The sequence below is a fragment of the Triturus cristatus genome, chromosome 1_2 (genome assembly GCF_964204655.1).
Source record: "Triturus cristatus chromosome 1_2, aTriCri1.1, whole genome shotgun sequence".
In the NCBI taxonomy this organism is placed as follows: domain Eukaryota; kingdom Metazoa; phylum Chordata; class Amphibia; order Caudata; family Salamandridae; genus Triturus; species Triturus cristatus.
The window spans coordinates 231,152,566-231,172,950 of record NC_140580.1 but is presented as its reverse complement, the minus strand read 5'-3'; positions in this window follow the sequence as shown (position 1 = coordinate 231,172,950).

Genomic DNA, 20,385 nt, shown 5'->3' with positions numbered 1-20,385 from the left:
ACCGTAGCATAAAAAGGTACTGAGAAGTGAGTTAACTTGTGTGAACCACGATTGGAGAATGCTGTATAGGTTATTTTGAAGCCGATATAAAATGCATGGTAACGAGACACTCTTGAAGAACACCAACCGGCCGTAGAGTGACAAAAGGAGGACAGAACCAGGCCTGCACCTCGCTTCTGACCTTAGGCATAAGGGGCTGCATATCGTGGGGCCAATACTTCACCGGATCAGATGATATAAACCTTCCCAGATATGTGAAGCCATTGGATGCCTGTGTCAAATGCGTGGCCCATGTACCTTGCCCCAGGTCTCCACAAATCGGATACAGAATGGATTTGGATGGATTTGTGCAAAGGCCCGAAGTTTCCCCAAATAACCTCAGGATCTGCAGTATCTGAGGGCCCATAGATCCCGGGTCTGTAAGGAAGAAAAGGACATTGTCCGCATATAGTGCAATCCTATCTGACACCTCCTCGGACCATCGAAATCCACAGACCAACGGGTACCATCGCACCCAGTTCGCTAATGGCTGGATAGCAAGTGCAAATAGGAGTGGGGACAGAGGGCACCTCTGTCCCATGACCCTGCGGATGGGAAATGGGTCCGACACAGAACTGGCGATGTGTCCATAGCGTGCTAAGCATGGGGTCTTGTTGCCTATCATGTGGGTCTCTTGCAACAAAAGGAGATCGACCCCCAGTCTCTTGGCCTGTTTTAACACTGCGCCCCACTTGATCCAGTCTAACATACCCCGCACATTCCAGGTCCTCACCTAGATCTCACTAGGGTGAACCCTCTGTGGATCAACCATTAGTGAATCTTGGATACTAATGATGTTTTCGAGTGCAGTGTGTGAAAGTGGGGAAACGCCTGCGCCCATGCTCAGCCAGTAACAGATGCAACCTATGAAAGAGAAATAACCCAAACCACCTCCCCCCACCCCTATACTTCAGGAAATAAGAAGTATCTGTCGCAGCGGTGGGCGGTTCCGGACCCAAACGGGGAGTCCAGGAGGCCCAATGCCAATGGAGCCCTAAAGCCCACATCCCCCCAACCATCTGTCATGCAAGAACATAAGTGGGACTCAGGAAGGCCGACCGTGGCCCATGTTCCCCTCCTGTACCAGGTGTCTAAATGATCGAGGTATATAACTGAACTCAACTACTGGAGGTGACAGCAGGATAGGGTACAGTAGAGAGAGAAACAGGGAGATAAGGGAAAGGAAGGTAAAATGTAGTAGAAATACTCCGTGGAGTTTTTCAGTAACTCAGCGGAATACCGTAGAGTGAAACTCCGCGAGCTCCACCCACCCCTACTAGGAAGCTGGCTCTCCATATAGTGCACCAAAATGAGGTACACTGTGCAGAGTCCAGGTGACCCTTATTGGTTTACAGGGGCTATAATAATAATCCAGAATGCTTTTGTGGTTGTGTGTGCGAGCAGGTTAGGGTTATCAGAGGATAGTGTTGAGCATTAACTGCACAGAGTGAGTAAGAGAGACACTCCCAATAAAGAAATCTGACACCGATTTATAAAAATAACACAGATTTTTATATGAATTTAGACACCAAGATCATCGTAATCTGGAAGTGCATTTTTGAATTATAACTTTTTAAGTATGCAAAAAGACATTTTTATTTGTAGCTTTGAAGCGGTAATGGTATCTTATGGGAGAAAGCATATACTGCATATGGTCACTTGTCAACAACTTACAGAACTGTTCTTCTGGACTTAAGGTAAGTATGGGACAAAGTCCAAGGCAGCAACAAAGGTCTCGGTCGGCTCTCGGGCATCCGGCTGCAGCAGTGCGTTTCAGCATCGGTTGCACTGTTTAAGTCAATTGGAAATGGTCCAGATGAAAAGAGGCTGTAAGCAGGGACTAGGGGACCAGTCCGGTTGAACCCACTGGGGGGCTCAGTTCTTGGGGGTATCACCCAGGAAGACCGCCGGTTCACTGGTCCTTGAGCTGGGGGGCTCGTGTGCAGTGGTACTTTCTCCAGCGGATTCACGCTTCCTGGAGGCTCTCGTGGTTTTCGATATCCTGCAGAAAGAGGCTGCAGGCGGAGACTAGGGGACCAGTCCAGCCAAACCCAAAGGGAGAATCAGCTCTAGAGGGTCTCTGGATCCCGTTGGTACCATCGATTCACTTGGACTCGGGCTATGGGGCTTGGGTGCAGTGGTGCTTTTTGGTGTTGGGTCACTGTGGTCAGAGACTCACTTTTTGTATCTGTGACCTGTTGGAACGGGGAAACAGGGAAGCAGAGCCACTCTTGATGCTGGCCTTGTGGACCTTAATATCCCTCGATGGTAGGTCTGTCTTTGGGCTGTTAGAGTAGGGATTGGACCACCACTAAGCATTGGTTGCTGTAACGGGTCCAGTACCCCGGGTGTAGGTGCAGGGAGACTCCGGGAGGGGTAAGCATCACAGGACTCCGGTGAAATGGTGGAGCTGACCTCCTGAGCTCCAAGCAATCTTCTCTTGGCTCGTTGCTCCCTCTGTGTGCCCGATGGCCAACAGGACAGAGTCCCAGACTTTGCGAGCGGGGCATGCAGATGCAGGGAAGCAGGTCCCTTGCTCCAAGGGAGATGCTGTCGGCAAGATAAACTTGTGGGTTGCTTCTTCACAGCTTTGGTAGGTTTCACTACTTTCTGGATGAGCCGGGTCTGTGAAATTGTCAAGGTCCAGCAGCAAGGCAGAATTTTGCACCAAGTTGTGGTAAAGTCTTTGGTTTTTCAATTTGGGGGCTGCATTTATACCCAGATGAGAACAGAACCCTGCTTACTATGATCAGAGCCCGGCGAGGCTCATGGTGTGGATGCAGGCTGGGGTCCGGCTGAACGGGATGCATGGGGCTGATCTATGTGCCCTTGCCTCGACGCACGACTCAGTGAGAGCTGAACAGCCTCCCAGGGGGACACAATACCTTTGAATGCTGGACGAGTGGGCCGGACGGCTCCTTGACAACTGGTGCGTGTCTGTGCCTGAGCGCTGATCATTGGGCGGGGCCCATGCTGAGCAGCGGTGGCATTGTGGAAGGCCGCCATTGCAAGCGCTCGCCTGAATATCCTCCCTCTAATGCCTATGAGTGCGGTACTGTGACAGGGCCCGCCGCTGGCCGCTCTCTCAGTTAGACCTCTGCTGCCCCACTGTCCCGCCCGTGATCCTGGAGGAACTGGGCACTGATTTCAGCAATTGACATGCAAAACCAAGTTTGCTTTGGCAGGGCGGGAGCCGCGAGGCTCCCGCCCTACCATAGCAAACTACAGTGTCCCGGGGGTGGGCACCCCGGGACACTGCAGGAGCCGGCCCTGGGGGGTGGCGGTCCCCAGGGTCATCAATGGCTCCATTTTCAAAGCCCCGGAGGGTGGTGGTCCCCGGGGCTGGGGGGGTCTGTCACGGACCCCCCAATCTAAATATTTAGAGCCCCGGGGAGGTGGTGGTCCCCGGGACGTGTGGCGGGCTTGAGCCCCCCACACAGGGTATTTTTTTTAAAAACAAAATGCCCTGGGCTGGCGGTCCCCAGGGCTGCGGGGGGGACTTGAGCGCCCACCTTTCTTTTCTGAAATCCCCAGGGGTTGGCGGTCCCCGGGGGTGAGGGGGCCTGAGAGCCCCCTCATAACTAATTTTAAGAAGCCCCGCGGGTGGCGGTCCCCGGGGATGGAGAACCCCTCTCGGCCCCCCTTTACATATCAAGTATTGCCCCCGGGATTTGGCCCCCCGGGGGCTAAATAACAACAAAGCGCGGCAGTCCGCGCTTCGTTTTTAAAAACAATTTCTGCCAAAATTCACGTTGGGTGCGCGTATCTTGGGCCCTGGGGGTCCTTGTGGGGACCCCTGAGCAGGCCTAGGGGGTCAGGGTCTTTCTACCCTGCCCCTTTTTGCGAGTTTTTTTTTCTGCTTTCTTGTGCCTCGGTTCTTTGAGGGACATCTCCAGTGATTTACTATGGCCTAATGGTCAGTATCTGAGACTCTTACTCTCATGGTTAAGTGTTCAATTCCCAATGTTTCTGTTATATCTCTTTTCAAGTATGTATTACCCCACAGGAAAAAAATCTCCTCTCAAAATATATGCTGGGTTTTCGGTTTGCATGTCATATATCTGTTTTGAAGGTTATTCATATGGTGGCACTGTGGCCTAATGGTAAAGGTCTGTGACTTTTACTCTCAAGGTTATGTGTTCAATTCCCATTGATTTTGTTCTGTTAGATCTCTTTTTAAGTATGTATTACCCCACAGAGAAAAAAACCCTCTCTCTATATATATATATATATATATATATATATGCTGGGTTTACGGTTTGAATATCATATAGAAGTTTTCAGTGTGCGTACCAGAGTCACTGTGGTGTAACGGTTAGGGTCTGAGACTCTTACTCTCAAGGTTAAGTGTTCAATCCCCAATGTTTTTGTTCTGTTAGATCTCTTTTAAGTATGTATTACCGCACTGAGAAAAAACTGCTCTCTGTATATATGCTGGGTTTTCAGTTTAAATGTCATATATCTGTTTTGAAGGTCTTTTATGCGTAGTCACTGTGGCATAATGGTTAAGGGCTAAGACTCTTACTCTCAAGGTTGCGTGTTCAATCCCCCGTGTTTCTGTTTCTACAATTAAAGGAGTAAACAATGGTAACTTAATTGACTATGGCTGGGTTTGTTTCTTTCCTTAACCTTGTTTGAATAGATCTCTTTTTACATATGTATAACCCCAGAAAGAAAAAAATCATCTTAATCTCTCTCCTACCTTGTCTCTGTCTTTCAATTTCACACTGTAAACTATCGAACTCTATGTGCACTCTAACCAGTTTGAAGATCATATATACATTTTGAGAATGCTTTCCTGTGAGTTACTTTGGCCTTCTGGTTAGGGTCTGAGACTCTTATTCTCAAGGTTAAGTGTTCAATTCCCAATGTTTCTGTTAGATCTCTTTTTAAGTATGTATTACCCCAAAGAGAAAAAACTCCTCTCAATTTATATGCTGGGTTTTTGGTTTGCATGTCATATATCTGTTTTGAGGGTGTTTTTCCAGAGAGTCACTGTGGCCTAATGTTTAGGGTCAGAGACACTTACTCTCAAGGTTAAGTTTTCAATTCCTAATGTTTCTGTTCTGTTAGATCTCTTTTTAAGTATGTATTACCCCACAGAGAAAATACTCCTCTCAATATATATGCTGGGTTTTCAATGTGCATGTCATATATCTGCTTTGAAGGTTATTCATATAGTGTCACAGTGGCATAATGGGAAAGGTCTGTGACTCTTACTCTCAAGGTTATGTATTCAATCCCTATTGTTTCTGTTAGGCCTCTTTTTAAGTATGTATTGCACAACTGAGAAAAAACTCCTCTCTAGCTATATGCTGCGTTTTCGGTTTGAATATCATATATACGTTTTGAGGGTGTTCTCCATAGAGTAACTGTGGCCCAATGGTTAGGGTCTGAGATTCTTATTCTCAAGATTGAGTTTTCAATTCCCAATGTTTTTGTTCTGTTAGATCTCTTTTTAAGTATGTATTACCCCACAGAGAAAAAACTTCTCTCTATATATATGCTGGGTTTTCGGTTTGCATGTCATATATCTGTTTTGAGGGTGCTGTTCATCGAATCAATATGGCCTAATGGTTACGGTCAGAGACTCTTACTCTCAAGGTTAAGTGTTCAGTTCCCAATGTTTCTGTTTTGTTAGATTTCTTTTTAGGTATGTATTACCCCACAGAGAAAAAACTCCTCTATATAAATATATATTGGGATTTCGGTTTGAATATCATATATATGTTTTGAGAGTGATATCCAGAGAGTCACTGTGGCCTAACATTCAGGGTCAGAGACGCTTACTTTCAAGGTTAAGTGTTCAATTCCCACTATTTCTGTTCTGTTAGATCTCTTTTTACGTATGTGATTACTCCACAGAGAAAACGCACCTCAATATAGATATGCTGGGTTTTCGGTTTGCATGTCATATATCTGTTTTGAAGGTATTTTATACACAGTTACTGTGGAGTAATGGTTAAGGTCTGAGATTCTTACTCTAAAGGTTACCTGTTCAATTCACAATGTTTTTGTTTTTAAGTATGCTTTACCCAACAGAGAAAAAAACCTCTCTATATATATATATGCTGGGTATTCAGTTTGCATGTCATATATCTGTTTTGAATGATTTTTATTAAGAGTGACTGTGGCATAATGGTTAAGGTCTGAGACGCTTATTCTCAAGGTTATGTGCTCAATCCCTGCTGTTTCTGTTTCTACAATTTAAGCAGTTGGCAAAGGTAACTTACTTGACTAAGGTTGGATTTTTTTGTCTTTAACCTTGTTTGAATAGATCTCTTTTTAATTATGTATAACCCCAGAGAGGAAAAAATCATCTTTATCTCTTTCCTACCCTGTCTCTGCTCTTCAATTTCACACTGTAAACTATTTAACTCTAACCGGTTTGAAGATCATATTTAAGTTTTGAGGGTGTTTACCAGAGGGCCACTGTGGCCTAATGGTTAGGGTCTGACACGCTTAGTTCCAAGGTTAAGTTTTCAATTACCAATGTTTCTGTTCTGTTAGATCTCTTTTTAGATGTGTATTACTCCACAGAGAAAAATCTACTCTATATATATATATATGCTGGGTTTTCGATTTGAATATCATATTTAAGTTTTGAGGGTGTTTCCTAGAGAGGTACTGTGGCCTTGTTTTTAGGGTCTGAGATTCTTGTTCTCAGGGTTAAGTGTTCAGTTCCCAATGTGTCTGTTCGTTCTCTTTTTAAGCATGTATTACTCCACAGAGAAAAAGCTCCTCTGTATATATTTTCTGGGGTTTCGGTTTGAATATCATATATACGTTTTGAGGGTGTTTACCAGAGGGCCACTGTGGCCTAATGGTTAGGGTCTGACACGCTTAGTTCCAAGGTTAAGTTTTCAATTACCAATGTTTCTGTTCTGTTAGATCTCTTTTTAGATGTGTATTACTCCACAGAGAAAAATCTACTCTATATATATATATATGCTGGGTTTTCGATTTGAATATCATATATAAGTTTTGAGGGTGTTCCCTAGAGAGGTACTGTGGCCTAGTTTTTAGGGTCTGAGATTCTTGTTCTCAGGGTTAAGTGTTCAGTTCCCAATGTGTCTGTTCGTTCTCTTTTTAAGCATGTATTACTCCACAGAGAAAAAGCTCCTCTGTATATATTTGCTGGGGGTTTCGGTTTGAATATCATATATACGTTTTGAGGGTGATCTCCACAGAGTCACTGTGGCCTAAGGGTTAAGGTAAGAGACTCTTATTCTCAAGATGTTCAATTTCCAATGTTTTTGTTCTGTTAGATCTCTTTTTATGTATGTATTACCTCACAGAGAAAAAACTCCTCTCAATATATATGCTGGGTTTTCGGTTTGAATGTCATATATTTGTTTTGAAGGATTTCAGTACAAATTCACTGTGGCTAAATGGTCAAGATCTAAGACTCTTAATCGCAAGGTTGCGTTTTTGATCTCTGGTGTTTCTGTTTCTACAATTAAAAGAGTAGCCAATGGTAATTTACGTGACTAAGGTTGGATTTTTTTTTCTTTCACCTTGTTTGAATAGATCTATTTTTAATTATGTATAACCCTAGAGAGGAAAAAATCATCTTTATCTCACTCCTACCCTGTCTCTGTCCTTCAATTTTACACTGTAAACTATTTTACTCTATGTGCAGTCTAACCTACCGCTCTATATATGCTGGTTTTCGATTTGAATGTCATATATAAGTTTTTACTCTAACCAATTGAGAGTCACTGAGGCCTAATTGTAAGGGTTTGAGACTCTTACTCACAAGTGTACGTGTTCAATTCCCGTTGTTTCTGTTCTGTTAGATCTGTTTTTAAGTATGTATTACCCCACAGAGAAAAAACTCCTCTCTCCCTCTATATATATACTGGGTTTTCGGTTTGAATATCATATAGAAGTTTTGAGGGTGTTCTCCAGAGGGTCACTGTAGCCTAATGGTTAGGGTCTGAGACTCTTATTCTCAAGGTTAAGTGATCAATTCCCAATGTTTCTGTTCTGTTAGATTTCTTTTTAAGTATGTATTACCCCACAGAGAAAAAACTCCTCTCAATATATATGCTGGGTTTTCGGTTTGCATGTCATATATATTTGTTTTGTACTTATATTATATAGGGCAACTGTGGCCTGATGGTTAAGGTCTGAGACACTTACTCTCAAGGTTATGTGTTCAATTCCCATTGTTTCTGTTAGATCTATTTTTAAGTATGTATTACCCCACAGAGAAAAAAATCCGCTCTATATATAGGCTGGGCTTTCGGTGTAAATGTTATATATCTGTTTTTGAAGATAATTTATATGGGGTCACTTTTACCTAATGGTTAAGGGCTAAGATGCTTACTCTCAAGGTTACGTGTTCAATCCCCAGAGTTTCTGTTTCTACTATTAAAGGAGTAAGCAGTAATAACTTCCTTGGCTATGGTGGGATTTATTTTTTCTTTAACCTTGTTTGAATAGATCTCTTTTTAATTATGTATAACCCCAGAGAGGAAAAAATCATCTTTATCTCTCTCCTACCCTGTCTCTGTCCTTCAGTTTCACACTGTAAACTATTTTACTCTATGTGCACTCTGACCGGTTTGAATATCATATATAAGTTTTGAGGGTGTGACCCAGAGTTTCACTGTGGCCTAATGGTTGGGGTCTGAGACTCTTAATCGCAAGGTTAAGTGTTCAATTTCCATTCTTTCTGTTCTGTTAGACTTCTTTTTAAGTATGTATTGCACAACAGAGAAAAAAACTCCTCTCAATATATATGCTGGGTTTTTGGGTTACATGTCATATATCTGTTTTGAAGGCATTTTGTATACAGTCACTGTGGCCTAATGTTTAAGGTCTGAGACTCTTACTCTCAAGGTTATGTGTTCAATTCCCATTGCTTCTGTTAGTTCTCTTTTTAAGCATAAATTACACCTCTGAGAAAAAACTCCTCTCTATATGTATGCTGGGTTTTTGGTTTGCCTGTCATATATCTGTTTTGAAGGTGTTTTATACAGCGTTAATGTTGCCTAATGGTTAAGGGCCAAGACTTTTACTTTCAATGTTATGTGCTCAATCCCTGGTGTTACTGTTTCTACAATTAAAGGAGTAAGTTATGGTAACTTACTTGACTAAGGTTGGATTTTTTTGTCTTTAACCTTGTTTGAATAGATCTCTTTTTAATTATGTATAACCCCAGAGAGGAAAAAATCATCTTTATCTCTTTCCTACCCTGTCTCTGCTCTTCAATTTCACACTGTAAACTATTTAACTCTAACCGGTTTGAATAGCATATATAAGTTTTGAGGGTGTTTACCAGAGGGCCACTGTGGCCTAATGGTTAAGGTCTGACACGCTTAATTCCAACGTTAAGTTTTCAATTACCAATGTTTCTGTTCTGTTAGATCTCTTTTTAGATATGTATTACTCCACAGAGAAAAATCTACTCTATATATATATATATGCTGGGTTTTCGATTTGAATATCATATATAAGTTTTGAGGGTGTTCCCTAGAGAGGTACTGTGGCCTAGTTTTTAGGGTCTGAGATTCTTGTTCTCAGGGTTAAGTGTTCAGTTCCCAATGTGTCTGTTCGTTCTCTTTTTAAGCATGTATTACACCACAGAGAAAAAGCTCCTCTGTATATATTTGCTGGGGTTTCGGTTTGAATATCATATATACGTTTTGAGGGTGTTTACCAGAGGGCCACTGTGGCCTAATGGTTAGGGTCTGACACGCTTAATTCCAAGGTTAAGTTTTCAATTACCAATGTTTCTGTTCTGTTAGATCTCTTTTTAGATATGTATTACTCCACAGAGAAAAATCTACTCTCTATATATATATATATGCTGGGTTTTCGATTTGAATATCATATATAAGTTTTGAGGGTGTTCCCTAGAGAGGTACTGTGGCCTAGTTTTTAGGGTCTGAGATTCTTGTTCTCAGGGTTAAGTGTTCAGTTCCCAATGTGTCTGTTCGTTCTCTTTTTAAGCATGTATTACTCCACAGAGAAAAAGCTCCTCTGTATATATTTGCTGGGGGTTTCGGTTTGAATATCATATATACGTTTTGAGGGTGATCTCCACAGAGTCACTGTGGCCTAATGGTTAAGGTAAGAGACTCTTATTCTCAAGATGTTCAATTTCCAATGTTTTTGTTCTGTTAGATCTCTTTTTATGTATGTATTACCTCACAGAGAAAAAACTCCTCTCAATATATATGCTGGGTTTTCGGTTTGAATGTCATATATTTGTTTTGAAGGATTTCAGTACAAATTCACTGTGGCTAAATGGTCAAGATCTAAGACTCTTAATCGCAAGGTTGCGTTTTTGATCCCTGGTGTTTCTGTTTCTACAATTAAAAGAGTAGCCAATGGTAATTTACGTGACTAAGGTTGGATTTTTTTTCTTTCACCTTGTTTGAATAGATCTATTTTTAATTATGTATAACCCTAGAGAGGAAAAAGTCATCTTTATCTCTCTCCTACCCTGTCTCTGTCCTTCAATTTTACACTGTAAACTATTTTACTCTATGTGCAGTCTAACCTACCGCTCTATACATGCTGGTTTTCGATTTGAATGTCATATATAAGTTTTTACTCTAACCAATTGAGAGTCACTGAGGCCTAATTGTAAGGGTTTGAGACTCTTATTCACAAGTTTACGTGTTCAATTCCCATTGTTTCTGTTCTGTTAGATCTGTTTTTAAGTATGTATTACCCCACAGAGAAAAAACTCCTCTCTCCCTCTATATATATACTGGGTTTTCGGTTTGAATATCATATAGAAGTTTTGAGGGTGTTCTCCAGAGGGTCACTGTAGCCTAATGGTTAGGGTCTGAGACTCTTATTCTCAAGGTTAAGTGATCAATTCCCAATGTTTCTGTTCTGTTAGATTTCTTTTTAAGTATGTATTACCCCACAGAGAAAAAACTCCTCTCAATATATATGCTGGGTTTTCGGTTTGCATGTCATATATATTTGTTTTGTACTTATTTTATATAGGGCCACTGTGGCCTGATGGTTAAGGTCTGAGACACTTACTCTCAAGGTTACGTGTTCAATTCCCATTGTTTCTGTTAGATCTATTTTTAAGTATGTATTACCCCACAGAGAAAAAAATCCGCTCTATATATAGGCTGGGCTTTCGGTGTAAATGATATATATATGTTTTTGAAGATAATTTATATGGAGTCACTTTTACCTAATGGTTAAGGGCTAAGATGCTTACTCTCAAGGTTACGTGTTCAATCCCCAGAGTTTCTGTTTCTACTATTAAAGGAGTAAGCAGTAATAACTTACTTGGCTATGGTGGGATTTATTTTTTCTTTAACCTTGTTTGAATAGATCTCTTTTTAATTATGTATAACCCCAGAGAGGAAAAAATCATCTTTATCTCTCTCCTACCCTGTCTCTGTCCTTCAATTTCACACTGTAAACTATTTTACTCTATGTGCACTCTGACCGGTTTGAATATCATATATAAGTTTTGAGGGTGCGACCCAGAGTTTCACTGTGGCCTAATGGTTAGGGTCTGAGACTCTTAATCGCAAGGTTAAGTGTTCAATTTCCATTCTTTCTGTTCTGTTAGACTTCTTTTTAAGTATGTATTGCACAACAGAGAAAAAAAACTCCTCTCAATATATATGCTGGGTTTTTGGGTTACATGTCATATATCTGTTTTGAAGGCATTCTGTATACAGTCACTGTGGCCTAATGTTTAAGGTCTGAGACTCTTACTCTCAAGGTTATGTGTTCAATTCCCATTGCTTCTGTTAGTTCTCTTTTTAAGCATGAATTACACCTCAGAGAAAAAACTCCTCTCTATATGTATGCTGGGTTTTTGGTTTGCCTGTCATATATCTGTTTTGAAGGTGTTTTATACAGCGTTAATGTTGCCTAATGGTTAAGGGCCAAGACTTTTACTTTCAATGTTATGTGCTCAATTCCTGGTGTTACTGTTTCTACAATTAAAGGAGTAAGTTATGGTAACTTACTTGACTAAGGTTGGATTTTTTTGTCTTTAACCTTGTTTGACTAGATCTCTTTTTAATTATGTATAACCCCAGATAGGATAAAATCATCTTTATCTCTCTCATACCCTCTTTCTGTCCTTCAATTCACACTGTAATCTATTTAACTCTAACCGGTTTGAATACCATATATAAGTTTTGAGGGTGGTATACAGAGCGCCACTGTGGCATAATGGTTAGGGTCTGACACTATTGAGGTTAAGTGTTCAATTTCCAATGTTTCTGATCTGTTAGATCTCTTTTTAAGTATGTATTACTCCACAGAGAAAAAACTCCTATATATATATATATACACTATTCACAGAAAAAAACATAGGTTTCAGGGGTGTTATAGTTAGCTGGCCATTTCAGTCGCTCAAAACCATAGACATTCCTCCGTTATAGTTAGTTCTGCTAACTATAACTTGCGCGCCCGCAATGCACTGCTGATCATGTGACGTATTGCATCATTCATGACATGGTCAGTGACATCACTGATGACATCTCAAATTACATCACTGATGACATCACTGATGACATCACTGATTGCATCATCCAGTAAATGTGGTTTAGTTTGAAATTTAAATATGTATTATTTATATTCCAATCTGTATTGAAGATTGAGTGGATATATAACTGTCTGGATGGAGGATTTAGTAGCTGTCTGACTGTCTGTTTAAGTGAGTAATTAAAAGTGTCTCACTTAATACATGGATTAGTAACTAAACTATGGGAATGTGTGCATCACCGTCTCTGTTGTTGTATAACATGCTGCATCAGTTGGTCACTAACTACATGAGTGTGTATATTAGTTATTGATTAGTTGGGTGAGTATTTGTATGGGACACTGAGTTTGTGTGTGGTTGTATGGGTTGTGTGTAACTCTATGCATAGATGTGTGAATGGTTTATTGACTAGGTGTATAGGTTTAATAGTGCATGTGGAAACAGTTGTTTGGGTGACTGAGTGTATTTATTTGTGTGTTGGTGAGCGGATATATGTTTTAGTTGTACATCTTCAACAAAGTAAAAAAATAAAAGGCATTGTGTGTGAAAGTTGGTATATATAAATAAGTATGTGTAAGAGTCAGTGATTGTGAGAGTAACTATATGAATGAGTGTATAATTGTAATGGTGATTTTTTAACATGTTAACTATGAGTTACTATGTGTTTGAATAAATGAGGTGTTTTTGGATAATTGTGTAAGTGGGTAAATGTAAAGTGTGATTAAGTTTTTTTATGAGTGAGTAGGATGACTGCATAACCGACTAAGATGACTGCTGATGTGTCAATGTCTATATATGTGTATAAGTGCATTTGATAGTGTTCTATTAATTAGTGACTGCATGTATAAATGATTCTGTTGTTGAATGGGTAGTTGTGTGTGTAGACTTAGGAATCAGTGAGTGGGTATGTAGTAACTGGTACTGGTGTGTCAATGGTTTAAAATATGGTACTTTGTATTTTACAGTGAGTGATGAAAATTTATACTAGTGTATGATGAGGTGTATCAGATTGTCAGTAGGATGATGTCATCAGTGATGTCATCAGTGATGTCATTTGAGATATCATCAGTGATGTCATCAGTGATGTCACTGACCATGTCATGAATGATGCAGAATGTGACATCATCAGCAGTGCATTACGGGCGCGCGAGTTATAGTTAGCACTAACTATAACAGAGGAATTTCTATGGTTTTGAACGAGTGAAATGGCCAGCTAACTATAACACCCCTGAAACCTATGGTTTTTTCTGTGAATTTCTAAGGTTTTTTAAATGCTAATTTCTAACTATAATGTCTCTGAAACCTATGTTTTTTTCAGTGAATTTCAAAGATTTTTTAAATGCTAATTTCTAACTATAACATCTCTGAAACCTAGGGTTTTTTTCAGTGAATTTCAAATGATTTTTAAAAGCTAATTTTTAAGTGTGATAGTAGTTATACCTATTTTTTTGGTACTGATTTTCTACAGTTTACTAGCTGTTTATTTATCAATATTTTATTCATTAAATAATATTATATATTTTTCTGAAAATTGCAAAAAAAAATTACAATATAATTCAAACTGAAATATTGATTCATTTTGTGTTTTAATTTTTTATTTTAATATATTTATATTATTTCCTTTAAAAAAAAAGTTTCACAATTTTTTTCGAAGTCGCGCACTCAAACGTACACATCACGGTGGGTGCGCGGATTATAGCTGCCATTTTAGAAAAGTCATGAAGGATCCGCGTACGGTGTGCGATGGCTGAGTGTTTTTCAGTTACATCATATACATTTAATATTACGTGATGTGCGCGATTGGTATGCGACACATGCGCATTACGGTACGAGATGCTTGCGCGGTGGTGGATCCCGCGTGACGTCATATACGTGCTGGGGCACGCTGGGTGCGCGACTCCCGCAAAAAAAAAAAAAATGTTCCACAATGATATGTATGTGTCTTTAATATACAAATTAGGGCAAGAGATTATCTAAGATATTCATAAAAATAATATATTTGTACTTATAATAAACGTATATTATTTTTAAATATATTTTCTCGAAGTCAGAAGCGTGCATCGTGAGTGAAGAGAACCAGGTCAGTAGAGCTGCTGTAGAGCCAGAGAAACCAGGTCAGCAGAGCCATTGTAGAGCCAGAGAACCAGGTCAGCAGAGCTGCTCTAGAGCCTAAGAAGCAGGTCAGCAGAGATGCTCTAGAACCAGAGACCCAGGTCAGCAGAGCTGCTCTACAGCCAGAGACCCAGGTCAGCAGAGCTGCTTTAGAGGCAGATAACCAGGTCAGCAGAGCTGATGTGGAGCCAGAGAAACCAGGTCAGCAGAGCTGCTTTAGAGGGAGAGACCCAAATCAGCAGACCTACTTTAGAGCCAGAGAACCAGGTCAGCAGAGCTGCTCTAGAGCCAGAGAACCAGGTCAGCAGAGCTGATTTAGAGCCATAGAACCAGGTCAGCAGAGTTGCTCTAGAGGCAGAGAACCAGGTCAGCAGAACTGCTTTAGAGCCAGAGAACCAGGTCAACAAAGCTGCTTTAGAGCCAGAGAACCAGGTCATCAGAGCTGCTCTAGAGCCAGAGAAACCAGGTCAGCAGAACTGCTCTAGAGGGAGAGAACCGGGTCAGCAGACCTGCCTTAGATCCATAGAACCAGGTCAGTAGAGCGGCTTTAGAGCCAGAGAACCAGGTCAGCAGAGCTGTTCTAGAGGCAGAGAACCAGGTCAGCAGAGCTGCTTTAGAGGGAGAGAACCAGGTCAGCAGAGCTGCTTTAGAGCCAGAGAACCAGGTCAGCAGAGATGATCTAGAGCCAGAGAAACCAGGTCAGCAGAGCTGCTTTAGAGGGAGAGAACCAGGTCAGCAGAGCTGCTCTAGAGCCAGAGAATCAGGTCAGCAGAGCTGCTTTAGAGCCATAGAACTAGGTCAGCAAAGCTGCTCTAGGGGCAGAGAACCAGGTCAGCAGAGCTGATTTAGAGGGAGAGAAACAGGTCAGCAGAGCTGCTTTAGAGACAGAGAACCAGGTCAGCAGAGCTGCGCTAGAGCCAGAGAACCAGGTCAGCAGAGCTGCTTTCGAGAACATAGAACCAGGTCAGCATATCTGCTTTAGAGCTAGAGAACCAGGTCAGCAGAGCTGCTCTAGAGCCTAAAAACCAGGACAGCAGAGCTGCTCTAGAGCCAGAGAACCAGGTCAGCAGAGCTGCTCTAGAGCCAGAGAACCAGGTCAGCAGAGCTGATTTAGAGCCATAGAACCAGGTCAGCAGAGCTGATCTAAAGGCAGAGAACCAGGTCAGCAGAACTGCTTTAGAGCCAGAGAACCAGGTCAGCAGAGCTGCTTTAGAGCCAGAGAACCAGGTCAGCAGAGCTGCTCTAGAGCCAGAGAAACCAGGTCAGCAGAGCTGCTCTAGTGGGAGAGAACCAGGTCAGCAGAGCTGCTTTAGAGCCATAGCACAAGGTCAGTAGAGCTGCTTCAGAGCCAGAGAACCAGGTCAGCAGAGCTGCTCTAGAGCCGGAGAACCAGGTCAGCAGAGCTGATTTAGAGCCATAGAACCAGGTCAGCAGAGCTGCTCCAAGGCAGAGAACCAGGTCAGCAGAACTGCTTTAGAGCCAGAGAACCAGGTCAGCAGAGCTGCTTTAGAGCCAGAGAACCAGGTCAGGAGAGCTGCTCTAGAGCCAGAGAAACCAGGTCAGCAGAGCTGCTCTAGAGGGAGAGAACCAGGTCATCAGAGCTGATTTAGAGCCATAGAACCAGGTCAGTAGAGTTGCTTTAGAGCCAGAGAACCAGGTCAGCAGAGCTGCTCTAGAGGCAGAGAATCAGGTCAGCAGAGCTGCTTTAGAGCCAGAGAACCAGGTCAGCAGAGCTGCTCTAGAGCCAGAGAAACCAGGTCAGCAGAGCTGCTTAAGAGGGAGAGAACCAGGTCAACAGAGCTGCTCTAGAGCCAGAGAACCAGGTCAGCAGAGCTGCTTTAGAGAAATAGAACCAGGTCAGCAGAGCTGCTCTAGAGGCAGAGAACCAGTTCAGCAGAGCTGATTTAGAGGGACAGAACCAGGTCAGCAGAACTGCTTTAGAGCCAGAGAACGAGGTCAGCAGAGCTGCTGTAGAGCCAGAGAAACCAGGTCAGTAGAGCTGCTTTAGAGCGAGAGAACCGGGTAGGCAGAGCTCCTTTAGATGGAGAGAACCAGGTCAGCAGAGCTGCTTTAGAGGCAGAGAACCAGGTCAGCAGAGCTGCTGTAGAGCGAGAGAAACCAAGTCAGCAGAGCAGCTTTAGAGGGAGAGACCCAGGTCAGCAGAACTACTTTAGAGCCAGCGAACCAGGTCAGCAGAGCTGCTCTAGAGCCAGAGAACCAGGTCAGCAGAACTGATTTAGAGCCATAGAACCAGGTCAGCAGAGCTGCTCTAGAGGCAGAGAACCAGGTCAGCATAACTGCTTTAGAGCCAGAGAAACAGGTCAGCAGAGCTCTTTAGAGGGGGAGAACCAGGTCAGCAGAGCTGCTTTAGAGCCAGAGAACCAGGTCAGCAGAGCTGCTCTAGAGCCAGGGATCCAGGTCAGCAGAGCTGCTTTAGAGCCATTAGAACCAGGTCAGTAGAGCTGCTTTAGAGCCAGAGAACCAGGTCAGCAGAGCTGCTCTAGAGGCAGAGAACCAGGTCAGCAGAGCTGCTTCAGAGGCAGAGAACCAGGTCAGCAGAGCTGCTGTAGAGCCAGAGAAACCAGGTCAGCAGAGCTGCTTTAGAGGGAGAGAACCAGGTTAGCAGAACTACTTTAGAGCAAGAGAACCAGGTCAGCAGAGCTGCTCTAGAGACAGAGAACCAGGTCAGCAGAGCTGATTTAGAGCCATAGAACCAGGTCAGCAGAGCTGCTCTAAAGGCAGAGAACCAGGTCAGCAGAACTGCTTTAGAGCCAGAGAACCAGGTCAGCAGAGCTGCTTTAGAGCCAGAGAACCAGGTCAGCAGAGCTGCTCTAGAGCCAGAGAAACCAGGTCAGCAGAGCTGCTCTAGAGGGAGAGAACCAGGTCAGCAGAGCTGCTCTAGAGCCAGAGAACCAGGTCAGCAGAGCTGCTTTAGAGAAATAGAACCAGGTCAGCAGAGCTGCTCTAGAGGCAGAGAACCAGTTCAGCAGAGCTGATTTAGAGGGACAGAACCAGGTCAGCAGAACTGCTTTAGAGCCAGAGAACGAGGTCAGCAGAGCTGCTGTAGAGCCAGAGAAACCAGGTCAGTAGAGCTGCTTTAGAGCGAGAGAACCGGGTAGGCAGAGCTCCTTTAGATGGAGAGAACCAGGTCAGCAGAGCTGCTTTAGAGGCAGAGAACCAGGTCAGCAGAGCTGCTGTAGAGCGAGAGAAACCAAGTCAGCAGAGCAGCTTTAGAGGGAGAGACCCAGGTCAGCAGAACTACTTTAGAGCCGGCGAACCAGGTCAGCAGAGCTGCTCTAGAGCCAGAGAACCAGGTCAGCAGAACTGATTTAGAGCCATAGAACCAGGTCAGCAGAGCTGCTCTAGAGGCAGAGAACCAGGTCAGCATAACTGCTTTAGAGCCAGAGAAACAGGTCAGCAGAGCTCTTTAGAGGGGGAAAACCAGGTCAGCAGAGCTGCTTTAGAGCCAGAGAACCAGGTCAGCAGAGCTGCTCTAGAGCCAGGGATCCAGGTCAGCAGAGCTGCTTTAGAGCCATTAGAACCAGGTCTGTAGAGCTGCTTTAGAGCCAGAGAACCAGGTCAGCAGAGCTGCTCTAGAGGCAGAGAACCAGGTCAGCAGAGCTGCTTCAGAGGCAGAGAACCAGGTCAGCAGAGCTGCTGTAGAGCCAGAGAAACCAGGTCAGCAGAGCTGCTTTAGAGGGAGAGAACCAGGTTAGCAGAACTACTTTAGAGCCAGAGAACCAGGTCAGCAGAGCTGCTCTAGAGCCAGAGAACCAGGTCAGCAGAACTGATTTAGAGCCATAGAACCAGGTCAGCAGAGCTGCTCTAAAGCGGCAGAGAACCAGGTCAGCAGAACTGCTTTAGAGCCAGACAACCATGTCAGCAGAGCTTTTTAGAGGGAGAGAACCAGGTCAGCAGAGCTGCTTTACAGCCAGAGAACCAGGTCAGCAGAGCTGCTCTAGAGCCAGAGAAGCAGGTCAGCAGAGCTGCTTTAGAGCCATAGAACCAGGTCAGTAGAGCTGCTTTAGAGCCAGAGAACCAGGTCAGCAGAGCTGCTCTAGAGGCAGAGAACCAGGTCAGCAGAGCTGCTTTAGAGCCAGGGAACCAGGTCAGCAGAGCTGCTTTAGAGCCATAGAACCAGGTCAGTAGAGCTGCTTTAGAGCCAGAGAACCAGGTCAGCAGAGCTGCTCTAGAGGCAGTAAACCAGGTCAGTAGAGCTGCTTTAGAGGGAGAGAACCAGGTCAATAGAGCTGCTTTAGAGACAGAGAACCAGGTCAGCAGGGCTGCTCTAGAGCCAGAGAAACCAGGTCAGCAGAGCTGCTTTAGAGGGAGAGAACCAGGTCAGCAGAGCTGCTCTAGAGCCAGAGAACCAGGTCAGCAGAGCTGCTTTAGAGCCAGAGAACCAGGCCAGCAGAGCTGCTCAAGAGTCAGAGAACCAGGTCACCAGAGCTGCTCTAGAGCCAGAGAACCAGGTCAGCAGAGCTGCTTTAGAGATCATAGAACCAGGTCAGCAGAGCTGCTTCAGATCCCAACATACAGGTCAGCAGAGCTGCTCTAGAGCCTAAGAACCAGGTCAGCAGAGCTGCTCTACAGCCAGAGAACCAGGCCAGCAGAGCTGCTTCAGATCCCAAGATACAGGTCAGCAGAGCTGCTTTAGAGCCATAGAACCAGGTCAGCAGAGCTGTTTTAGAACCAGAGAACAAGGTCAGCAGAGCTGCTCTAGAGCCAGAGAACCAGGTCAGCAGAGCTGCTCTAGAGCCTAAGAACCAGGTCAGCAGAGCTGCTCTAGAGCCAGAGAACCAGGTCAGCAGAGCTGCTCTAGAGCCTAAGAACCAGGTCAGCAGAGCTGCTCTAGAGCCAGAGAACCAGGTCAGCAGAGCTGCTGTAGAGCCAAAGAAACCAGGTCAGTAGAGCTGCTTTAGAGCGAGAGAACCAGGTCAGCAAAGATGCTTTAGAGGGAGAGAACCAGGTCAGCAGAGCTGCTTTAGAGGCAGAGAACCAGGTCGGCAGAGCTGCTGTACAGTCAGAAAAACCAGGTCAGCAGAGCTGCTTTAGAGGGAGAGAACCAGGTGAGCAGAACTACTTTAGAGGCAGAGAACCAGGTCAGCAGAGCTGCTCTAGAGCCAGAGAACCAAGTCAGCAGAGCTGATTTAGAGCCATAGAACCAGGTCAGCAGAGCTGCTCTAGCGGCAGAGAACCAGGTCAGCAGAACTGCTTTAGAGCCAGACAACCAGGTCAGCTGAGCTTTTTAGAGGGAGAGAACCGGGTCAGCAGAGCTGCTTTACAGCCAGAGAACCAGGTCAGCAGAGCTGCTCTAGAGCCAGAGAAGCAGGTCAGCAGAGCTGCTTTTGAGCCATAGAACCAGGTCAGTAGAGCTGCTTTAGAGCCAGAGAACCAGGTCAGCAGAGCTGCTTTAGAGGCAGAGAACCAGGTCAGCAGAGCTGCTTTAGAGGGAGAGAACCAGGTCAGCAGAGCTGCTTTAGAGCCAGAGAACCAGGTCAGCAGGGCTGCTCTAGAGCCAGAGAAACCAGGTCAGCAGAGCTGCTTTAGAGGGAGAGAACCATGTCAGCAGAACTGCTCTAGAGCCAGAGAACCAGGTCAGCAGAGCTGCTTTAGAGCCATAGAACCAGGTCAGCAGAGCTGCTCCACAGCCAGAGAACCAAGTCAGCAGAGCTGCTTTAGAGATCATAGAACCAGGTCAGCAGTGCTGCTTTAGAGCCAGAGAACCAGGTCAGAAGAGCAGCTATAGA